The following is a 22,909-nucleotide window of genomic DNA, read 5'->3' as shown; positions in this document are numbered from 1 at the left end:
CGCGTTCCTATTATCTGAAAACCATCCTGTATTGTGATTGGGGAGGGGACCGAGCCTGAAGCGGAAGATTCCAGGGATGACTCTTTGTACATCAAAGTTTTTACAATTATGTGTCACATTAAAAATATATAGCACTCCGACAAAGTAGTAAGATTATAAAACTTTAATAACTTATAAATATATACAAGAAAACAAAAACAGTAATAACATATAAACATTTTTAGGGAAAAACAACGAAGTAGCGGTCGGCTGTGCGAATAGTCCCAACGCAGCACAACGTCCAGATTTCTGGCGTGGGGCGTCGCGGGGGGTGGGTCATCAGTAGCAAACTGTTGTGCGAATAGTTCCAAGGCAGCAGAACGATGGCACCAAGGTGATGTCCAGTAAGTTGCCGCACTGGTTTTGGTATCCTACAATGCTGCTCCGAATAACGGCGTGGGGCGCCCCGGGGGAGGCGGCGTGAACGGGCCTCTCCAGGTGGAGTCTCATCTGTTGTAGTGGGGCGCCCCTTTACCGTTTCAGTTGCCATTCCGTCCGTTTTTGGTCCACTGTGTCAAAAGCCGCAATTCAGCTGAGTTGCGGCCATTCTTGCGGTGCAGCGATAGGCGGCTGTCACAGGACTCTCAAAAAGGCGGCAGGCTGTTTCCTTTTTGGGCCTGGTCCACTGAAATGGCCCTGGGACACCTTGGAAATCGGACGCTTGTCTGCTAGGTCTTGGACCCCATTCTCGAAAGCGTCCCCTCCGCCTTGAGGATTCATCAAAAGTTTTGGGGGCCCCCGACTCCTGTAGGCTTCTGGTGGGGAGCGGCTGCCATGATTGCTTGCGGAATGACCACGACGGAGCTACGAGATGGTGGTGCTCTCATGCTGACGCCAGCTTCAGTCTGAAACATCCAGAAACAAGGTGGGGCTTTCATCGTTTGGGAAAAAAAAAAAGTTTTCATCCAATGAAAAGTGTTGTTTTTAGGTCATATGATCAAGCCTTCCATCATTAGGAAACCAAAAGTAAAATGAACCAATGAAAAGTTTTATAAACAAGTCACATGACCTGTTATGCGGCATAGGGTATAAAATGCGGAGAAAATCCGTTGGCACGTGAGGCGGCGTCAGTAGCGGACCGATGTGCGAATAGGCGGAAGGCAACACAACGCACCAAGATCCGGATGGCACCGAGGTGGTGTCCAGCAAGTTGCAGCACTGGTGTGGCCATCCTACAATGCTGAAAGTCGGCGTGGGGCGCCCCGTTGGCCTGTGAGTTTGCGTCAGTAGCGGACCGATGTGCGAATAGGCCGAAGGCAGCACAACGCGCCAAGATCCGGATGGCACCGAGGTGGTGTCTAGTAAGTTGCCGCACTGGTGTGGCCATCCTACAATGTTGAAAGTCGGCGTGGGGCGCCCCGTTGGCCTGTGAGATGGCGTCAGTAGCGGACCGATGTGCGAATGGGGCCAAAGGCAGCGCAACAATATTTTCGGAATAGAAGACACCACAAGGCGCTGAGATGCCAAGATCCGGATGGCACCGAGGTGGTGTCTAGCAAGTTGTGGCACTGGTGTGGCCATCCTACAATGGTAAAAGTCGGCGTGGGGCGCCCTGTTGGCCTGTGAGATGGTGTCAGTAGCGGACTGATGTGCGAATGGGGCCAAAGGCAGCGCAACAATATTTTCTGACTGACACCACAAGGCGCTGAGATGCCAAGATCCGGATGGCACCGAGGTGATGTCTAGGAAGTTGCTGTACTGGTGTGGCCATCCTACAATGGTAAAAGTCGGCGTGGGGCGCCCTGTTGGCCTGTGAGATGGTGTCAGTTGCGGACCGATGTGCGAATGGGGCCAAAGGCAGCGCAACAATATTTTCTGTATGGAAGATACCACTAGGTGTTGAGATGCCAAGATCCGGATGGCACCGAGGTGATGTCTAGCAAGTTGCTGTACTGGTGTGGTCATCCTACAATGCTGAAACTCGGCGTGGGGCGCCCCATTAGCCTGTGAGATGGCGTCAGTAGCGGACCGATGTGTGAATAGGCCGGAACCAGCACAAGGCGCCAAGATCCGGATGTCACCGTGGTGGTTTCATAGTTGAGAGGCACTTCATCTGCAGTGGGGCGCCGAGATCCGGATGGCACCGAGGTGATGTCTAGCAAGTTGCTGTACTGGTGTGGTCATCCTACAATGCTGAAACTCGGCGTGGGGCGCCCCATTAGTCTGTGAGATGGCGTCAGTAGCGGACCGATGTGCGAATAGGCCGAAGGCAGCACAACGCGCCAAGATCCGGATGTCACCGTGGTGGTTTCATAGTTGAGAGGCACTTCATCTGCAGTGGGGCGCCGAGATCCGGATGGCACCGAGGTGATGTCTAGCAAGTTGCTGTACTGGTGTGGTCATCCTACAATGCTGAAACTCGGCGTGGGGCGCCCCATTAGCCTGTGAGATGGCGTCAGTAGCGGACCGATGTGCGAATAGGCCGAAGGCAGCACAACGCGCCAAGATCCGATGTCACCGTGGTGGTTTCATAGTTGAGAGGCACTTCATCTGCAGTGGGGCGCCGAGATCCGGATGGCACCGAGGTGATGTCTAGCAAGTTGCTGTACTGGTGTGGTCATCCTACAATGCTGAAACTCGGCGTGGGGCGCCCCATTAGCCTGTGAGATGGCGTCAGTAGCGGACCGATGTGCGAATGGGGCCAAAGGCAGCACAACAATTTTTTGGGAATAGAAGAGACCACAAGGCGCTGAGATTCGGTTAGCACCGAGGTGGTGTCTAGCAAGCTATGCAGCTGAGTTGCGTGCGCACTTGCGGCGAATAGGTCGAAGGCAGCATAACAATGTTTTCTGAATAGAAGACACCACAAGGCGTTGAGATTCGGTTACCACCGAGGTGATGTCTAGCAAGTTGCCGCACTGGTGTGGCCATCCTACAATACTGCTCCGAATAACGGCGTGGGGTGCCCGAAGGGGGGGGGAGGCGGCGTGAACGGGCCTTCCTAGGTGGAGGCTCGTCTGCTGTAGTGGGGCGCCCCTTTACCGTTTCAGTTGCCATTCAGCTGAGTTTCGGCTGCTCTTGATGCTACAGCGACAGGCGGCTGCAACAGGACTCTCAAAATGGCGGCCTGTTCTTTGGATTTGGGCCTGGTCCACTAAAATGGCCCTGGGACACCTTAGAACTCGGACGCTCGATTTTTTTTTCCTTTCCTGTACATGCAAAAAAAGGTAAATGCCCGGTACGTTACACGCTTCATCTGCCACGATGAACTCTCCAGAGGAACCGAAAAAAAATATAGTTATGGTAACTATACCATGCATCGTCATATGGAGAGGTGGCACCAATTAATTATAGTGCTGCATAAAAGAGAGATTTGGAGGAGAACCCCTGACCTGCTAGTACATTCATCAAAGAAGTGGCACTGACAGCATCAGAGGCAAGGGAAACGGTCCCAAATATTTAGAAGAACTTTGGAAAGATTAAAATGACATGTTTAGATTGTGGCAAATTAATTTCATGTGGACAGATGAGTGTTACTCTAATAAATACAGCATATGAACATCATCATAGTCGATGGTTGGTAGAGACATTTTGACTATATCCTGGACCTGCCCGTCCTCGCCCAAAATGGCGCCGGAATAAATGGGGCTCGTAACTCCTTGTTGTGTACTGGTTGCAGAACCTTGAAATCACGAGATACGTATGCAGTTTTGAAGCACATGGCGGGCGGGGACGAGAATTGATTGAATATTTCGACATCCCTATTGATATTAAGTTCTGATGTGTTATTGATTACTGTACTATTGAAAGTTCGAATTAACGTCACCCATGGTACTTGCCCGCAAATGTATATCTAGATAATTTTATTGTAACTGGCCCTGTCGTATTTTAATTATAAAATGTACGTCCACCGATTCCGTAACTGTTAGACACCTTAGTTCTTGCAACCTAATGGCCCGCCCGTTACGTTCCTCTACAGTGTAAATGTCTACTCATCATATACGATTACAGTTTGCTCCGTGGCCGGCCCACGTGGTTATAGGCTCGTATTTGTATAATGAAATTTTCACAATAAAGGTTTTTAAAAGAAAACATGGTAGTAGTATATACATTGGTAAAGTTTTTAATAATAGTCACTGTTTTAGAATCATTAAAAGGCAAGTGAAATAAAGCAGACCAATTACATGAAGGGTAAAAGGTATAATACGAAGGAACGCAGTAAAGATAAATGGTCAAGGGCTGTTGTGTTTTCTATTCCTGCAACATACAGTGATCGATAAGAATCTCATATTCAGGCGTATCGGCGACTAAGACAGCAGGTCGACCCTCTTTTGCTCAACGGCTCCGTCATGGGACGAAGAAACGCTCTTTTTCTCGAAAAAAGAATATATTTTACTTGCAGGACAGTTGTAAATTTTCCGGGAAAGTACATTAGCCTGGAACATTATAACATATATTTAAGAAAAAATAATGTTCGGAAGTAATAAAAAGCGTAATTTTTAGGTCATATGACCAAGCCTTTCATCATTAGAATAAGAAAAGTAAAATGAACCAATGAAAAGTTTTTTTAACAAGTCACATGACTTGTTATGCTTACGTTACGCGCTGCGCGCCCCGGTTGACTTCCGGATGCGCTAACGCGGCGCGTCATATGACGCATTACGCGACAACGCAGGTCCAGAATATAGTCAAAATGTCTCCACCAACCAGCGGTCGGAACACAACCCCTTTCAGCAGGCTAAATAGTTCTGTTAAATGACAACAGAAGGGACAGGCAACAAGAACCATCAGTCAAAGAGGGGAGGGCTAGTTCTTCTCTACTGGGTTACATTGGGGCGCTACCGGAACTGATCGAATTGGTAGTCTACAGTGTTTCTGGATGTTTCAGACTGAAGCTGGGGTTAGCATGAGAGCAGTACCATTTCGTAGCTCCGTCGTGGCCATTCCGCAACCAATCATGGCAGCCGCTCTTTATCGTTATTTTGGGCGGGGTGGGTGGCGGAGCCGAGCTGTTTTGCAGCCATCATTGTGTGGAGTTCAGTTCATTTCACTAGTTTGGTATTTGTCATGAGGGGTTGTTCCTAATGTTTCTATTTTAGCGAGGTCAAAAAGAGATCCCATTAGTGGCCTACTGATTTTGCTCGACTCCTTTTCTTTTTTTTTACACGATTTTTCGTTATCTGCAAAGACTAAACAGAGTATTGCGACTCTGTGTTTGTTTGTAAATAGAGAATGAACCAAAGAGAACCAATTCTAAAACAGTAAATACTTGGATAACAATCAATCAAATGGAGAGAGAAGCAGGCACGACGTATTACAACGGGGGCAAAGGCCTGCGTTAACTACCCTTCACTATGTGCAAAGAGAGAGTACTCCTAATAGAAATGAGGGGGGGGGGCACCATTCAAAGCAGATCAGTGTGCATAAACACGAAAATGTTTTCACTTACCACGTACTTGACATTCGACAGCTTATGATATTTGCTATTAAAAAACCATTGAAATTCACTGAAAAAACCATAGGTTATAGACCATATATAGTTAGGAATTAGCATTTACAAAACCTTGAAAATTCACTGAAAAAACCATAGGTTATAGACCATATATAGTTAGGAATTAGCATTTACAAAACCTTATTTTACTCACACAAAACCATTGAAATTCCATATATAGTTAGTTGCACTAACTATATATCGCGCACCCGCAATCCACTGCTGATGATGTCACATATTACATCATTCATGACATGGTCAGTGACATCACTGATGACATCACTGATGACATCTCAAATGACATCACTGATGACATCACTGATGACATCTCATTTGACATCAATGACCACATCACTGATGATATCATTCATGTGACAATACAATGCATCTCCTCACATTTTAATATAACCTCTGTTTCACCCAGTGTTAAATACAGAGTATAATTTTTGAAACCATTGACACACCAATACTAGTTACTACATATGTACTCACTGATTCCTACGTCTACACACACATTCACTCATTCACCCATACAATCATTCATACATACAATCACTCATCTTTACAACACTATCATATGCACTCATACACCTATACAGACACTCACACTCTGCCACTTATCCATGGAGTTACTCATACATCTAGTCAGTCCTGTAAAGAATCAATCACACTTCCATTTTCTTGTCTATACAGTTAAACATAGAGCACCTTACATTTTCAAACATATACTAACACATACTTACCTTGTTATACAATCATTGATATAAGTACACATTGATCTGCACAGAGTCACACACCTCCCAGCCAGCCACACACACACTCAGTCTCCCATACAAATACTTGGACAATCAATCAGTAACCCATATAGTTAATCATATAGCTACTGATCAACACATGCAGCAGTTTACAGAACAACAGACATAATGATGCACAAATTAAGACACTTTAGTCACTAACCCATGCACTCAGTGAGACACATTTAATCACTCACTCATACATTCAGTCATGCACCTACTAAATCCTTTGTCCAGACACTTATACTTCCACTCATTCTTCAATATGTAAGACACATTTTAACTTTACAGAAACATACAGTCACTGGATGTTGTCATCAGTGATGTCATCAGTGATGTCATTTGAGATGTCATCAGTGATGTAATCAGTGATGTCACTGACCATGTCATGAATGATGTAATATGTGACATCATCAGCAGTGGATTGCGGGTGCGCGATATATAGTTAGTGCAACTAACTATATATGGAATTTCAATGGTTTTGTGTGAGTAAAATAAGGTTTTGTAAATGCTAATTCCTAACTATATATGGTCTATAACCTATGGTTTTTTCAGTGAATTTTCAAGGTTTTGTAAATTCTAATTCCTAACTATATATGGTCTATAACCTATGGTTTTTTCAGTGAATATATATATATATATATGGTACATATATATATGGTTCACACACACACATATATATACATATATATATATATATATATATATATATATATATATATATATATATATATATATATATATATATATGTATATATATATAGATATGGTACATATATATATATGGTTCACACACACACACACATATATATATATATGCGGTATGTAGCGCCAACAGCCAATATCTGTAAAAGACGAGACGAGACCCAATGGTTGGTGTTTCCTCAGAGATTTATTTTGCCCAACACCAGTTTGCCACGACGCGTTTCGGCTCTCGTGGAGCCTTGATCACATGACGCAGTACACAGGCCAAATCACCATTTTTAAAGTGCACGAGTGCATAATGAACATAGAAGACATACTATATGCGTGAATGCACAACTGATATTAACACAATTCAAAGCATTTAGCAGCACTGTAACAAGAAAAATTAAATTCAATTCAGTACTCTTGTTGTTAAAATGTAGTGAACTTTGTGATTACTGTATAAATACATAACGTAAACCTCATTTCTTGCTATAGAGGGACCATTAGCGAGGTTGCTGGACATAAAAACGACTAGTCTGCATGTAGGGGGTCACCATATACACAACCATGCTAATACCCCAGTTTTTGTTCATGCAACTATATCTATGACCAACTTAGACTCATTTTGCATAGAAGGGTATAACTTTTGCCCACTGTGGGCACACTTCACATTATTATCAACCGTTTGTTTAATATAAAACAACAATAAGATAAGATTTTAAAACACGTATAAAAATATATATATATATATTAAATATACTGTATATAAATAAGTTGGTTCAATGATTAAAAGCAATATATAAATATATGGTTTTGATTTATAATGCCCATGTGGGCAAGACCGTCCTCTGTGCAAAGTAGCTAATGGTTTCAGTGCAAATTGGTTGATTGTGCATCTACACGCATTAAAGTGCAAATAACATAGATTAGCAAAAACAATTGTGCCAAAGAAAAAAAGTGATTAAAAAATGTGATCATAATGATCTACCTGATGGAAAATGTGGAGGATAAGGGAATTAAGTTAATCTAATGGTAAAATAGATGGTAGATATTTGTTCAGTATAGGATTAAGAGACAAGAACCCTATAAAGTGACACAGTTAGAGGTATTTTTGGCAGTCTTCACTCTTGTTCAGCCCATTAGGCATCTTACTGTCCAGTAAGATGATGTAGCGGGTCTCAAGTTTACGAAGCAGGCCCTCCCTGTCGCCTCCCCTGCGTTGTGGTGGCACCCAATCAATAACAAAATAGGTAAGGCCCTGTGGGTTATTATCGTGGACCAATTCGAAATGTCTGGCCACAGGATATGTGGGGTCAGCATTGGTAATGGCCCTCAGATGTTGCAATATTCTTTTGTGAACCTGGGGCCTGGTGCTGCCCACATACCTGAGCCCACATGGACATTGCAAGACATAGACAGCAAATTCTGTTTTGCAGTTGAGCTTCTCTCTGATCTTAAGTGGGACTGGAGAGAAAGGTATTGTGTACTCAGATCTGCTGCTGCCATTTTTACAGGCCTTGCAAGTTGCACATTTTAAAAACCCTTTGCTTCCTGCAAGCCATGTGCCAGTGGGTACCTCGGGGCTGCTGGAGACCAAACTCGTCTCCATGGACCTAGCTTTTCTATAGGTAATGTTAGGCCTGATTGTCACCAAATTACCAATCACAGGGTCACTTCTAATGAGAAACCAATTGTTTTTTACTATATTGCGAATGGTTTTGTGTTGGTTACTGAAAGTCATTATCAGTCTTGTTTCATTATTAGCCTCAGTATGACTGATTTTGCCTTTGGCTTCCATTGTAGGCAGCAAAAGCTCTCTCTCAACAGAGTTGGCCCTCTTTTGAGCAGAGTTGATGGTAAGCAGATCATAGCCTCTGGCCAGAAATCTAGATCTGCGATCCTCTTGTGCTTTGAGACAGTCAAATTCATTGCTACATATCCGTCTGATGCGGAGCATCTCCCCATAAGGGATGCTCTTTATCAGGTGAAGAGGGTGGTGACTGTGGGCATGAAGTAAGGTATTACCTGCTGTAGGCTTCCTATGTAATCTGGTGTGCATTTTGTCATGATCAATATAGACCTCCACATCCAGAAATACAATCAATTTAGAACTTATTGTGCTAGTGAAATGTAAATTCAAATTGTTTACATTCAACTGATCAATAAATGCCTCAGCATCTGCCTCAGAACCATCCCAGATCATAAACAGATCATCAATGTAACGCCACCAACCTTTAACCTTGAGTTCCATGGTGGCTGAAAAATCCGCCATGAGGACCTGCTCCTCCCAATAGCCCATATGCAAGCAGGCATAGCTCGGAGAGAAGCAGGCCCCCATTGCCACACCTCTAGTTTGCAAAAAATGTTGGTTGGAAAACAAGAACACATTATTTTCTAAACAAGATGAAATCATTTCTATCAACATATTGGAGTGTTCTGTACAATTACTCATTCTCTTAGCAAGGTAGTGTTTGACTGCTCTAATCCCATCCCTATGATGAATACTGGTATAGAGGGATGTGACGTCTAATGAAATCAGGAGGTAATTAGGTTGCCATACAAAGTTGGAAAGTTTGTTTATCAGGTCCCCTGTATCAAGAATAAAAGATGGAAGTGACTTAACATACTCTTGTAAAAAGAAGTCAATATATTTGCTGGTATTCTCCAGGAGGCTATTCTTAGCCGAAATAATCGGCCTCCCTGGGGGTTGCTGTTGATTCTTGTGAATCTTGGGAATGAAATAGATCACAGGTGTAACAGGATGTTCATTTTTAAGGAATTTAAATTCATACCAAGAGAGGAGACCCTTGCTCCTCCAGGCCATCAATTTAGTATAGTAGTCATTCCTTGCTGCCTGTATTTCCTGTGCATTAGTTCTCCTGTAGCACTCCCTATCATTCAGTTGTTTTAAAGCCTCTTCCATGTACATTGTTCTGGGCCAGAGGACAACGTTTCCGCCTTTGTCGGATTGTCTGATAATAAGTTGTTTTTGTCCTCGCAGTTTCTTAATCAGTCTGTGATATTGTATGTCACGATTATTGTACTTTTTCTTTTTTGTTGCTTTTGTATTTTTTATTCGTAATTCTTTCAATTCACTGGAGACTCTGTCGTGAAAAATATCAAGATTGTCTTTCAGTAATAAAGGGCAAAATTTGGATTTCGGTTTAAATGCGGTCAGGAAGGAGGAATGCGCCACTTCGGGTTCACCTCCCAGAGATTGCTGAGAGATATCATCTTCCTCTTGTTGGATATCAAGGAACTCCTGAGTTAGAGAAACCCCAAATTGCGGTTGACTGGCAGACGGAGTTTGCTGAATGGTTAGAGAGGTGACTGCGTTTGTTCTGCGGGCGCTGTAATACTTTTTAAGCTTCAGCTTGCGAACATATTTGAACAGATCAATCCGCGTGCTGGCATAGTCAAAGTCACTTCTCGGGCTAAAGGATAAACCCAGCGATAGTATGGCTGTTTCACTGTCGGTTAGTTTGGTGTTGCTTAAGTTGACCACAGTTCTAGAGTCACTTAGTTGGTGGATTGATTTTGTTGCCACTTGGATCTCTGCCTCCTCTGTCGCCCTCCATTGCCTCTTCCTTTTTGAGCATTTCCTCCTTTCTGCACGTTTTGCATTGAGTTGTTTGCGCCTGCTGCTCGAGTACCTGAGCGAAGCGTTTGCCTGCGATTTTGTTGCACCGCTGCCATTTCCTCCGCAGGGGTAAACTTGCGAAACCCCACTCTTCTCACTCGTGTAGCTTCATTATCCGATTCGCTATCAACTTGTGAGCTGTTACCAGATACAGATGACATCTCCAACATACTACTAGTATTGGGCTGGCTTGATGATGCTGTCGGGGTATTCTCAGTGCCATTAGGTTGCTGTTGTAATTTCAGGTTATCAAAGGCTCGAGAAAAGGTGAAAATCTGCCCGTGTTCATAGTCGAGCCTGTCTCGCTGAAATTTGTATGCTTTGCGCCGTTTGATAATTTCCTCTTCACGTTTTAAACGTGCTTCCATTTCTTCTCGGTATTTCGTGATTATTGGTGTGCCTGGGATTTTCGCTAACTCTGCTTCCAATTTCTCAATTTTGATCATTAGCTTATCCCTGTCACTTTCGGCATATTGCACCAAAATCTGCATCAAGCGTTTGGAAGAATCTAAATTACAAAGCGCCCAGTCCGCTAGCATTTGGGGATCCGGATCTTCATATGAAGGCGCTAGCATTAGTCGCAGTCCCCGAGGTACTCGTCCTACCTCCAAATAGCCAGAAAGGGAGCTGTGCTCCCACCACTTCGCCTGTTCATTTTTATAGCATTTTTCTAATGCCTTGAACAAATCTTTGACAGTTTGACCCGCTTCTGGTGTCGAAACTGTGTTAACCACTGAAGCGGACCCCCCAGCCGAGGAGTCCGTAAACATTCCCTTAGAAGCCTCCACACGGCCTCGTACCGCATCGGCAGACATGGTGTATAGAATACAGGGCAAAGTCAATTAGTTGCAAAAGGGGTACAAAGCTCTCTGAATCCTACCCGTCAATACTGGGCAGTCGACCCCTTGCTCCACTCCACACAGGACTTGCTGGGGGACTCCGGCGATGGCGATAGTACTCCCGGTGCAGCTCCAGCTCTCAGTCGACCAACGCCGACCTCCGACCTGGATTCCGCTTCCGTTCTTCCCGTCGTCGTCACCGAACAGTCTCCGCCTCTCCTGGGGCTCCGGCGGCGTCTCCTACACGGAGTTGCAAAAGTGCTCCAAAACCAAATGGAGTCGTAGCTTCAAGCCGCTCTAGCCCAGACGTGGAGGGGTCTCGTCGGCTCCAGGGAAGCAAACCTGGATATACATGCGGTATGTAGCGCCAACAGCCAATATCTGTAAAAGACGAGACGAGACCCAATGGTTGGTGTTTCCTCAGAGATTTATTTTGCCCAACACCAGTTTGCCACGACGCGTTTCGGCTCTCGTGGAGCCTTGATCACATGACGCAGTACACAGGCCAAATCACCATTTTTAAAGTGCACGAGTGCATAATGAACATAGAAGACATACTATATGCGTGAATGCACAACTGATATTAACACAATTCAAAGCATTTAGCAGCACTGTAACAAGAAAAATAAAATTCAATTCAGTACTCTTGTTGTTAAAATGTAGTGAACTTTGTGATTACTGTATAAATACATAACGTAAACCTCATTTCTTGCTATAGAGGGACCATTAGCGAGGTTGCTGGACATAAAAACGACTAGTCTGCGTGTAGGGGGTCACCATATACACAACCATGCTAATACCCCAGTTTTTGTTCATGCAACTATATCTATGACCAACTTAGACTCATTTTGCATAGAAGGGTATAACTTTTGCCCACTATATATATATTTCAACAAGAATTCCCCACACGCGGGAAAACAACGGAGTTGCGATTTAAAACAGGAACCAATTAATCCACTTGCGAGGTGTTTATATATATATATATATTACCTACTGGCGGTCGCCAGTAGGTATATATAATTAGGATTTTTTCTCTATGGGATTTTTGAAAATTCTATGTCTAATAACTTTGGCGTTTGTGGACGGAATTGGCTGAAATTTTCAGGAAAATGGAACATTTTGTTTCTGAGCAGCCCCTGAAAATCTGGGGGGGGGTCGTCAAGGGGGGGCCGAGAAAAAAGGGGGGTCCCATAACACATTTTTCCCATGTTAATTTCCATAGGGCGGTTGGCCTCACTTTTAGCCCGAACGGCTGAATGGATTTGCACGAAACTTGGCAACATTGTAGGGACTGTTAGCCCGATGTGCCTTTGCTAGGTCTCAATATATGTGCTCCAGTGGATTTTGAGAAATTAACGTTCAAAAAAAGATATATATCTGTGACAGCGTCCCGGGTAGCGCTCCGGTTCGCGTACTTGACGCGTAACGGAACTTCGCAAAGCGAAGCTGATTGGTTCTCCGGTGTCTGTCAACATTCTAAACAGTCCGGAGCGGCCGCCATCTTGTCTCTCGGTAGGATCGAGAGACAAGAGGAGGCCAAAACAAAGGGGGAAATGACCATAAGGGGGCATAGTAGATCCTACCTGACCCCCTAGGTTTGATGTGGAGGCTTTAAAAGGGCCCCGTGGGGAGCGCCCGGTTCGCGAACCGGGAAGCGGCCCGGGGAGCGTACTATTAGGAAAAAAGAATGATAGACTTTTTAAATATTGTATGTTAATTGATTGTTTGTTTTCTTGATTTTTTTTTTTTTTTTAAACAATTATTTATTATTGTCATTGTGTTTCAAAATTTAATAAAATGTCTACCATTTCACTGTCTGAAATGTCGTTATTTTCATTGAACATAGCTTGTAATGTTTGAGTGTGTAAAATGTCCTCATTTTCAAGGAGGACATCTACTGATTGCACACATTGCAGTAGTTCTTGGTCCCAAGTTTCATCCATAAATTCAATATCATTTGGATCAATGATTTCTTCGTTGGTCTCTGCAAGGACAATTTCAAATGATACTTTCTGTTCGCCTTCCATTTTGCCTGAAATTTGCATAAAAAAAATATATATTAGTAGAGATAGAGCACTGTTGGGATTAATTTTAGATAGGCAGTTTTTAACAGTGAATTTATCTTTGGGCAGCGTATAGTATCAGAGTGGAAGTAGGAATATAAAAAAGTGTATGTGATTTAACGTAAGTAAATTCATAATTATAAAAGACAAGCCTAACTCCATCCATAACTATAACAGAGAAGTCTATCTAAATCTATAACTACTACAGAGGGATAGTATATAACTATCAGAAAAAGTTTACCATATTAACTTAAAGTGCACAATATACTTCAGTTTTTAAAATAACAACTTACCTTTAAAAAGAAGTTGAAGGTATTAGTGAAAATCCTATTGAAATGTACACCAGGAAGTAGTAGTCAAAATGGCTATGTTTCCTTCTCTTCCTTCATATATATATTCAGGTACATAACCAATCAAATGTCAGGTAAAAAAAAATAGAAAATGAAAGTAACATTTTAATTGGTTGTCAATTCCAACACTTCAGATGTGTTTTGTGAAGTAATTTACCTCAGGGTATTTAGAGAGGTCTACAGGCTAAATGGCTAAATGGAATTCCAACCAAATTTGTGAAAATGGTAGGGATTGGTATGTAGTATGAGCAAATCTATATTTGGTGAAAGTGTCTCCAGGGTTTCTTCTGTAAATTACTTTCCCACCTTTTTTAATGGAGCGCTTCCCGGTGAGCGCCCCGGTACGCGAACCTGCAGCGTTACGGGAGTCCACCATTTTGTGTTTCGGTCGAATTAAAATACAAGATGGAGGGCAAATAATGTTCAGAATGGGTAGAAGGGGGCACGGTAGACGTATCTTGACCCCCCTAGGTTTTCTGAGGGTGGCTGAGGAGGCCCATATGTGCGAAAAAAAACATTAGCTTCCGGTTCGCGTACCGGGTAGCGCTCCGGGGAGCGTACTTTGTTGAAAATTTGTGAAAAAAGTTAGAGTAAAATAATAATTGTGAGTGATCAGATGTAGGGTAGCTCTGAGAAGAGCTTTTGGGTTTATGGTACATTTAGGTACTTATAAGTAGGTACCAATGCACAGTCTTAAATTCAGAATGAAAACTCTGTTCCCTTCATCTGAGAAGTGAACTCCATCTCCTCTGTAGATATCTTGCATGTAGTAACGCAAGTTATTGTTGTACATGGAGCCCATTCCATGGTCTCTCATGTAAGCTGAAACAGATTTGTTTACATGCTTCCTCGATTTCTCAATTTGTGGACAAAATTGGTTCGACCACCTCTATTTCTGTCTTTGGCATATATTTGAATATACCAAGACAGTTTGAGGAAATAGTGCCATCAATTGCTCAAAGGTGTCCTTTAAAAGCATTTCCAGACCTACACCAGTCAAAGTGCCCAAGTCATTACCTCCACAGTGCAAAATTAACAGGTCAGGTTTAGGCAAATGCATAAAGGTTTTCACCAATGGTATCAATTGGTGACATTTTAATCCTCTGTGGCCAAACCACTTAATTTCCACATCTTGTAAATTGAGGTTAGGTAAATTTCTGTTATCAGCATACCTCTGAGCCCAATAGATGTAACTATGTCCAACAATCCAGACAGAAAACATGGTGAGAGAAGGTTCTGCTGCAGTCAGATGAAGTGTGGCAATGAAATGGCAGTTGGAAAAATAAGAGTTTAAAATGAAAAAAACTGTGGAGTTTCTGTGTTAAGGAAGCAGTAGCAGTGATTGGTGGATTTTGATTGCTGAAAACAGAAAGTTAGGGTGCATGGATGAGTTCTTTGAAAGATGTAATTTGAATGGTCAAGAAAAAATCATTTTATGAAAGATTGCACTGGATATGCAGGTGCACTGACAGTTCAGAGTTCAATTGAAACATTGTTGTGTGAACTTGCAAACATCAGAGGTCTTTCAGGAGGTGGTTGCTATGCAAAAAAGGCAGAAAGGGCAGAGGGGGAAGGGTGGTGATTTGAAAAAAGTGAGGGAAGAGTTTTGATTGGGTGACATGAGAGATATGTGTGAAGAATTACAGCATTTCTGTGCTTTTGATAGCTGCAGACTCTGGAGTGCATACCTTTTGCTCTGCTGAAGACAAATTGGTGTGTTTCTGAGACTGTTTTGAAATTCATAAAGTATTTGCTAAGGTGAGAAAAGATTCATTTAATTTAGATAGACAATAGTATGCTTTAGGGAGAAAATTATGAAGAAAGTTCTGTATTTAAAATGTTGCTTTGTGTGAAGTGTTTTACAAATAGATTTTGTTTCTTTGAGTTACATAGCCATGTTAAAAGTGACCCTGAAAAAAACGCTTTCATGTGTCTTAGGGCATTGTAAGTCATTTCCCGATGAATGTAGGTATATAATTGATTTATATGATGTGTTTAAAATCGGTTTTTGAAAAATATTAGGTTTCTTGATATGTACTGCTAGAGCTTCATAGGTTGTCTGGGGCATATTTATAAGGCATTTGAGTCTCTCTGATGTTATTTTTCCCATTTTATTTTAAGACCTTTCCCCGTGGAGCAAGGTCCTTGTAAATATGCCCCCATCTGTGCTTGGCAAATTTAGATTTTAATTCTTTGACTAACATAGCCATGTTAAAAGCGACCCAGAAATGGTGCAAGGGCCTTAAAAAAACGCTTTCATGTGTCTTAGGCCATTTTAAGTCATTTCCCCTTGAATGTAGGTATATCATTGATTTATATGATGTGTTTAAAATCGTTTTTTGAAAAATATTAGGTTTCTTGATATGTACTGCTAGAGCTTCATAGGTTGCTTGGGGCATATTTATAAGGCATTTGAGTCTCTCTGATGTTATTTTTCCCATTTTAATTTAAGACCTTTCCCCGTGGAGCAAGGTCCTTGTAAATATGCCCCCATCTGTGCTTGGCAAATTTAGATTTTAATTCTTTGACTAACATAGCCATGTTAAAAGTGACCCAGAAATGGTGCAAGGGCCCTACAAAAACGCTTTCATGTGTCTTAGGCCATTTTAAGTCACTTCCCCTTGAATGTAGGTATATAATTGATTTAGATGACGTGTTTAAAAACGATTTTTGAAATCAATTAGTTTACTTGATATGTAGTGCTAGAGTTTCATAGGTTGCTTGGGGTATATTTAAAAGGCATTTGAGTCTCTCTGATGTTATTTTTCTCATTTTAATTAAAGACCTTTCCCCGTGGTGCAAGGTCCTTGTAAATACGCCCCCATCTGTGCTTGGCAAATTTAGATTTTAATTCTTTGACTATCATAGCCATGTTAAAAGTGACCCAAAAATGGTGCAAGGACCTTAAAAAAACGCTTTCATGTGTCTTAGGCCATTTTAAGTCATTTCGCCTTGAATGTATTTGAATAACTGCTTTACTTGATGTGTTTAAAAACGTTTATTGAAGTCATTTAAGTTTCTTGATATGTACTGCTAGAGTTTCATAGGTTGCTTGGGGTACATTTAAAAGGCATTTGAGTCCCTTTGATGTTATTTCTCCCTTTTTAATTAAAGACATTTCCTCGTGGTGGAAGGTCCTTGTAAATACACACCCATGTGTGCTTGGCAAATTTAGATTTTGATTATTTAACTTACATAGCCATGTATGCCTCTTTTGCATCACTGTGCGTCATTTTTGTGACGCAGCGGCGGTGCAAAAGATTTGCTATGTGGCGACATATTTACAACTTGATGCATCTAGGCAGATGGGTCATGCTGTAAAGTCCTGTGCCACATGAAACTGATGCAGCAGTGATGCAAAAGATGCACCATGTTGCAAGACAGGCCTCATTTGATCTGCAACAAGATAAGAAGCTGAATCTTTTGTAAATGTCAAAATTGTTGTATACACTGCTCAACTTATGTGTACTCTTTGATATGCTAGAGTCCATGTGCAGTATGAGATACCTAAGCAAAGGAAACACAGGTGATGTGATTGTGAAATGAGGAAAAGAAACTCCACATTTTTCAATTACATCACCTGTGTTTCCTACGTTTACGAATGACATTGTGCAGATGAGGTTTAGGTCGGTCCACGGACACAGAAGAGGTCTGGCCTTTGTTCAAGAGTGAAGTGGACATGACTTACTTCATTGGTAGGTCTTCACATGTATTATCTCCTCTATACTCTTCAACAAGCGTAAATTTAATCTGCAACCCTGAGTAGGCCTTACTTTAAACACACCTCTGGATAGGCCACACCTTAATGTCATCCTGAATCAATCATTTAACATGTTAGGGACTGATTTATGATAGGTGTATGACTCTTTTGCGTCACTGTGCGTCACTTTTGTGACGCAGCGGCGGTGCACAAGATTTGCTATGTGGCGACATATTTAAAAATTGATGCATCTAGGCAGATGTGTCATGCTGTAAAGTCCCGTGCCACATGAAACCGATGCAGCAGTGATGGAAAAGATGCACCATGTTGCAAGACAGGCCTCATTTCATCTCCAACAAGATAAGAAGCTGAATCTTCTGTGAATGTCAAATTTGTTGTATACACTGCTCAACTTATGTGTAGTCTTTGATATGCTAGAATCCATCTGCACTATGAGATACCTAAGCAAAGGAAACACAGGTGATGTGATTGTGAAATGAGGAAAAGAAACTCCACATTTTTCAATTACATCACCTGTGTTTCCTAAGTTTACGAATGACATTGTGCAGATGAAGTTTAGATCTGTCCATGGACACAGAAAAGGTTTGGCCTTTGTTCAAGAGTGAAGTGGATATGACTTACTTTATTGGTAGGCCTTCACATGTATTATCTCTTCTGTACTCTTCAACAAGCGTAAATTTCATCTGCAACTCTGAATAGGCCTCACCTGAAACAAACCTCTGGATAGGCCACACTTTATCGTAATCTTGAATCAATCATTTAAAATGTTAGGGACAGATTTATGATAGGTGTATGTCTCTTTTGCGTCACTGTGCGTCACTTTTGTGATGCAGCGGCGGTGCAAAAGATTTGCTATGTGGCGACATATTTACAACTTGATGCATCTAGGCAGATGTGTCATGTTGTAAAGTCCTGTGCCACATGAAACCTGCGTCAGTTTTTATATAAGTGTTTTGTTGCAAGGTATGCATTAAGTTGCATGAAAGCCCTGTAAAACTAACACAGTGAAATTTAGAAGATTTCACTGAGTCAGCTTTATAGCATTGCTGAATCAAATCCTTACGCCTGTTTGAAACAGGCATAAGAAGTGATGCACCATGCAATGTGAGGCTTCCTCCTGTGCATTGCAGTAGACATGTTGCGCTTATGACGTGATTCCTGGAATGTGCTGCTTTTGCGGCACAGATGCGTGACGCATCCGTGCTGTTTTTGCTCATTGGTGCTCCACATTGTAAATGTGGCACACTATGGGTGGCAGAGCAGCGGTGCACATTAACTGGTGCATCCGTGGGGATGCGCCACTTAGCATAAATCTGCCCCTGTACATTTAAGTATGAGCAGGGGACACAGAGTCGGTGAGGCTTATCCAAGGTTAAGAAGAGATGAGTCCTGTTCATTGAAAACTTGGACATAGGCCTCACCTCCTCAGCATCGCTGGACATGGCTAAATAATAGCTGCAAAATGTTACTGTTGTTAAACAAATTTACTATTATAATCTCTGAGATTTGTCTCTTACTCTGCAACATCTCATTGTTGTTCTCTTTCTTTAAAGATAACGACAACATCAACATGAGTGACAATCAGCAATCAGTTGATCTCGACCTCATCATTGAAATTGTAATTGAAACGTCAGTGGAAGTAGATCCCTTGGATGATTTAAATCTTGAGGATGATGAAGAATATGATGAGGATGCCGATTTGTCAGAATTGTATGAGATAGGGTGGGAAGCTGACCTGCTTGAGTCTATGGAACTATAAACATTTATTTTTAAAATTTACAATAAATGAAAAGTAAAAATGTAAACTGTTTAATTTTAAATTAAACACACCTTCAAAAACAGGTTATGTGTAGTGTCTTCAATAAAATATTAAAATATGCTCATAAAATTAGATCAGATTCACATATAAAACAGGACAGGTAAAATGAAGAAGAATTCCATTTCTTTTCTGCTATTTCTGTATTCTAAATTTGCCAAAGCACTAAAAAATATTATATGTAAAAATGTTAAGTAGTGTGTTAAGTTTTTGATGACTGTTATTGATTTACTGTTTGGTAATAGTGGTTAATAACATTTTTTATTATATTTTACCACAGATTCAACTGCAGATCATTTCAAATTTTGAGAATGCCAACTAAGGAGAGAATGAGAAAGGCTACAAAACGTCAAACACAGCAGGTCCATCATTTACTGCAGCAGTCCTCTACCATAAAAAATCGTCAAGTCACCAAGAAAGCACCGGGTAAGACCACGAAAACATTCATAAGAAACATTTCTAGAAAAAAAAGTAGTACTACAGAAAATGTTTTTGTCCAGAAAAAGAGAAGCAATTTAAACGGAAAGGAAAGGCCAATCAAAAATGTTACTGCTAGAGCAAGAGATAACTCTGTGCATGATAGTAGAAGGAAACAACAGTTTAGGGACATTCGTAAACGAATGTTCCGCAACAGGATAATTGGCAATTTTTAAAAAAATATTAAGAAAGGTCAACAGAAAGTGGTTTTTTATAAGAGAAAAAAAAAATTGAGAAAGTTATTGATCTGGCATTTGAAATTAAACGAAAGTTATTTATTTTGATAATCAATAGAATTAGGAAGCTAAACAAGGCAATTTATGATTTCTAAAGAAATAGTAGATGGAAGAGAATAGTTAATCGTAGTAATTTTTGTGAAGTTTTTTCCGGAGAATGGATGCATAGTTCAAGTTGTGAGGCATTTTTCAATGAGGAGAGTTATTTCCAGGATAATGATTTGGTGCATGCAGTTGACACCAGCGGTCGAGCTTATGAGGTGAAAGATGGTTGTCCAGTTGAAAAAGAAAAACTTGTGACAACAGAGGCAGAAGAGATGTTAGGTAATGAGGTTTTAGGAAGACGTCCTAAGGGACCTGTGTACACCTGGAAGTGTAGTAGTATTTGCAGTGTGCGACAGGATTCCATCAATTTGCTTTGTGATTTTGTACGGACATTTAATAAGAAAAGTTTGAAGCAGAAAATGAAGTTGTTGCAAGAATTAGATCCTTGCAGAGTGAGAGAAGTGACAGGTTTGCATGGTCATTCACTGGCTTGTCTTTCCAGGAGAGTATGCCAGAGTGTTTTTCATCATTTCAGGATGCTAGCAGTGCATCATAATAAAGTGAGGAAATTAGTTAGAATGTTGTATTATGCTAAGAGTCCAGCAGTTATGCTTAAACAATTATGCGCTGCTCTTTTGCATGGTTCTGAAATAGATGTGAAGAATATGTGTGAAGAAATTGAGTTTTGTTACTTTGGAAGTAAAAAGGAGAATGTTGAAATTGACCCAGAAGAAGAGGGTAATGTGGAAGATAGTGTACAGGTTTCCAGTACAGATAATTTTCAGAAGGAAATTGCCACGTTTCAGGTGAAATCAAGTGAGAGGCCTAATTTCACTTGTGTGTGTTGTCAACGCACTTATTATAAGAATCAGACTAAGTTAGTGGATTTATATGCAAGAAGTGAAAGGGAAAATAATAGTGAATGGAAGGATTTCGCTACATACTTGATGGTAGAAAATTGTTTTGATTTGGGATCGGATCAACGTGTGTGTACTTATTGTTGTAACAAATTAAATCAAAACCAGATGCCTGCTAGAGCGGTTCATAATAATCTGGAATTGGTTGAGATTCCTTCTGAATTGAAGGATTTAAATACTTATGAATCTATTTTGATTCAAAGTATCCATCCCTTTCAGGCTATTGTAAGAATGGAGCCAAAGACAGGGAAATTGCCTCCATCAGATTTACAGAGAGGATTAAAGGGAAGAGTTGTTTATTTGCCTCTAGATTTGAAGAAAAACATTAACACAATTGGAGTAGAAAAAGTGGAAGAGGAACCTCTGGTTATCTTAGTTAATGGGGTTCCGACAAAGAATAAAAAAATATGGCAAGATTTAGTGGATGTTAGGAAAGTCAAAAAGGCAACATTGTATTTGAAAAAAAATAATAAGTACTATAAGAATGTATATGTTGCAGAAGAGGAAGTAAGTGAGGAAGAGGATAGCGATTTGTGTGCTGGTCAAATTGAGAAAGTAGAATCCTCTAAAAGTGAAGAAATATATGAACATTATAGTGTTCATCCTTTGCATTCCAAGGAAGTCATGGAGAATGCTATTGAGTTGTTTCAAATGAAACAAGCCAAAGGGAGTCCCATTAGTGTCTGGGAGGAAAGTTTGGAAGCTCGGTGTTTCCCACAGCTATTTCCAACAGGTCAAGGAGGAAGATATGATGAGCGACCTCATCAAATTCCTGCTTCTGAATACCGGACTTTACGATTGTATGCGGAAGATGCTAGGTTTCGACAATGCATTCCCTATTTGTTTCATCTCCTGTTTGAAAGCGATCTGTCTGGACTGTCATATGCAGTGAACCACATCTTGAAAAGTGGTATACAGATGCAAAACATCTCGGGCAGTGACTTTATGGATAAAGTCAATGTCCAAGACAGTATTTTGGATTGTCACCTGATTAATCTCATGGCGTGTCAGCGTGGTACTAATGAGTACTGGTACCGTCGTCATGGTGATTTAAAATGTATGCTGAGGAACTTAGGAACTCCCACATGGTTCCTCACTCTGAGCTGTGCCGAGTATGGGTGGGAAGACTTACTTGAATTTCTACGAGAGGCAAATGGAAACATCGAAAACATCGAATTCAAGACACCTGGAGAACTGTGCTCTTTGGATCCAGTCAATGTATGCAGGTACTTCAATCATAGATTTGAAGCTATGATGTCTTTCATCATGAATAAGAAGAATCCACCTCTTGGAGAGGTGTTGGATTTCTTCTGGAGAAAGGAGTACCAAGCAAGAGGTGCTCCTCATATACATATGCTGCTGTGGATCAAGGATGCACCTAAATTTGGAACGGATCCAGAAGACTTAGTGATGAGTTTCATAGAACAGTATTCTACATGTGCTGTTCCAAACGCAAAGGAGGACAAAAGCCTAAGAGAACAAGTTCTACGCTTCCAAAGCCATTGTTGCGGAAAGTACTGTCGTCGTAAATTCAGAAACAAGGACAGGTTCTACACCAAATGTCGTTTCGCCTTTCCACGACCGGTGATTTCTAAAGGAAGAGTGAACAGTTTGATGTCTTCGCTGTGACATAATGTGATGAAGAAATCACCTAAAAACACATACAATTTGAAGAGGAACGAAGAGTCCAAGTACATCAACGACTACAACCCAGTGATTTTGTCCATGTGGAATGCTAACATGGATATACAGTTTGTGGCTGATAACTGTATGGCTGTGGCTCGGTATGTGACATCTTACATCACCAAAAAAGAAAAGACAGAATTGAAGGATATGTGGGAGGACATTTCCCAT

The sequence above is a fragment of the Lissotriton helveticus genome, chromosome 11 (genome assembly GCF_964261635.1).
Source record: "Lissotriton helveticus chromosome 11, aLisHel1.1, whole genome shotgun sequence".
Lineage (NCBI taxonomy): Eukaryota > Metazoa > Chordata > Amphibia > Caudata > Salamandridae > Lissotriton > Lissotriton helveticus.
This window is presented reverse-complemented; position numbering follows the sequence as displayed.